Consider the following 2588-nt stretch of genomic DNA (forward strand, 5'->3'; position numbering starts at 1 on the left):
CATAGAAGATTTAAACTGATTTCCTCAAACCTGGGGCCGGGTGCCTATTCCAAAACTTTCGTGCACATCAAGGCATCCAGCGTGCCTTCTGTGGAAGAGAAGATCTCTGCGTACTTTTTTTAGGTTTCACAGTTATCTCTTTTCTCCCAAATAGCTTTGTTCCTGACCCAGCTTGACCTAATGAACTGGCAGACCTCTGGTTCTTGCTTGTTTCCTGGCATCTGATAACTCAGGCACATTGTTTCGTTGTGATCTTTGGGTTTAGTGTCCGGCCTGGGTCTGGACTCCTTCTCACGCTTTTCATAAGGCTGCTGTCCAGGGAGTTCCCGAGGCTTCCCAGCTTTGCAACTCAGCAGCTCGCTCTTCCGTTATTCATGCATAGTCCGACCACTTACGATCACCTCAGTGACGCTGGGCGGCGGCCGGGCCCGTGCAGGGAGCCCACCTGCTGACCATCTTGTTTTTATTGACTCAGTCATGAGGTACCAATTAAGTTAAAAAATGCCATGTTGTCCTGCTTGGAAATCTGGCCCCCTTGGCTGCTCCAATCTGTTTCCATTTATCATGCTTTATTCCTAGTTACTTTTTGGTCGTCTTTCTCTCTGTAAGCTCCATTGCTTTTTACATTTCCTTCCTTGGTCTGACACTGCCATTTCACAGTTCTCTAAATGCTAGTAAAGATCGGACCGTAAAACATGATGTTAAAATTTACCAAAATTTTAGTTATTGAAGGACCTTTAGATAGCATAATTACTCTGCATGTGGGTGAAATAGGTTTTGGGGGCGTGCAGAAGTTATTTAAGCTTGGGGGGTGCATTACGCTATGAAGGAAAAGTGGGAGAACCAACACTGTTCGCAGACGTCCCACCTGCTCTGGGGTGGTGCATCTGTAACTGTGTCCACTTCTGATCTCAGGGCCAGGCGCTTCCCATCCCTAATTCCCTCATTCCAACTGAGTGCTCTTGCTCGAGCATCTGCGGACTCTTGCAGTCTGGTGGCCCACATCTGCGTCTCTTTGCTGAGTGTCCTTCATCTTTCCAGGTGACCCTATTTGGAGGGATTCAAGAGAACACCTATGCCGGCCGCTTCTCTCTGTAGTGTGTGAAACCCGGAGTGCTGCTGCTTGTCCATGTGCTGCTTGTGTTGATTAGAACAAGGTGCTCATTCTCCAGACACTTCCTTCCTACTAATGGGGAAACCCGAACAGATATTATGTTAGAATAAGACCCCATATTGCTGTCTACCAAAAAGAAATATACAGACCTATCACGAGTACTGCATGAATATAGCTCGACTCTCTCTTTCTCAACATTAGATGCTGCACCCTTGGTAGCACATAATGTACACACCATACTTGGTGACTTTGGGTTCAAATGTAGTCTACAGGAAACACACGGTTTGCCCAGGTGTACTTCGGGAACATAGGCTGATCCTCACACAGAAGCAAACTCTCCTTTTCCTTCTTTCCTCCTTCTCTTGCTCTCCTCCCCTCTCTCCCTCCTGTCTGCTTTCTCCTCTACTTTTCTCCTGCATCTCCTCCTCCTTCCTCTCCTGCAGCTTGGTGGTGCTTGGGATCGCACTCAGAGACTCCTGGATGTTGGGCCGGCCCTATCATGGAGCTGCACCTCCCGCCGCCAGTGCTTCCTTCATCTGCTTTCACCCGTTAGGAGGATGCTTACCCCGAGAGTAGTCATTTCACCATGAGGTAAGTGTCAGGGTCCTCCTCAGTCCCCTTGAGTCTTGGATGAAGCAGTGGGACCGAGAGAGGAGCGACAGCTGCCCCCAGAGAGATTCTCTCCACAAATCCTCACCAGTGTCTAACAATCGGATCTTTTATAATCTTAATGTGCCTGAAGGATTTCAACAGCCATGTTAAGGGGTTTTGGGCTAAATCCTTTGTAAATTCTGCATTTGGTCTCAATATCGCTAATATCATCTATCTTACCTTAGTGCTTGGTGCTTTGCTGGAACTTCTATTTTAACACCATATTTTGAGTAAAGTATAAAATGCAGATGTTTCCTCAGTGGTAATAAGCACCTTTCAGCTTGCTCCAGTACAATAGCTTAACATGGGCAGAGATTAACTTCATCAGAAAGCTCAAACTTTCCAAATCACCTTTTATTTATGAATTTGGTATGAGAACAACAGTGGGAAGATTTTCTTTCTGCATTATTTATGAGTGGAAGTATAATGAGAGCCTTTTATCTTTCTCCCTCTGGAAGACAGAGGATCCTGTGGAAGAGATGGCGTGATGGACAGGTTAAGGGAGATGGGTTAAAGCGGACAGCGAGAGCTAAGGTTCAGTGTGAAGACTTTCCTGACACAGGTAATTGTTTAGCACTAGGTTGAAATGTCAAAGGACTTGTTCCTCAAATCTACTTTGGTAGGTCATTTACCCTCCTTTCTTTCCCAAGGGTATCCATTGTTCCCCGCAAGAGGTTGACCATTTATTGTACACTTGGTCCCTCATGGAGGCCAGGAACTTCTTTTTTTTCTATTTTAAAAATAAAAGGAGGAAAACATTAACAGACAGACAACCTTTTACAAAATAGCAAAAGAACAGTACAGACAATACAGAGTTACAAAC

General features: G+C 45.6%; 1 long non-coding RNA gene across 2 annotated transcripts in view; it reads left to right on the forward strand.

The window, feature by feature from the left end:
* The first annotated feature begins 1563 nt into the window (after positions 1–1563).
* The window catches only part of LOC102013274, a 23686-nt gene continuing 22661 nt past the window's right edge, over positions 1564–2588 (forward strand). For both annotated transcript variants that reach the window (XR_260081.2, XR_001232941.1), the window contains exons 1-2: positions 1564–1705; positions 2224–2327. This is a non-coding gene — a long non-coding RNA (uncharacterized LOC102013274). The remainder of the gene's footprint in view (positions 1706–2223; positions 2328–2588) is intronic.

The sequence above is a fragment of the Chinchilla lanigera genome, unplaced genomic scaffold, assembly GCF_000276665.1.
Source record: "Chinchilla lanigera isolate Chin_1 unplaced genomic scaffold, ChiLan1.0 scaffold00012, whole genome shotgun sequence".
Lineage (NCBI taxonomy): Eukaryota > Metazoa > Chordata > Mammalia > Rodentia > Chinchillidae > Chinchilla > Chinchilla lanigera.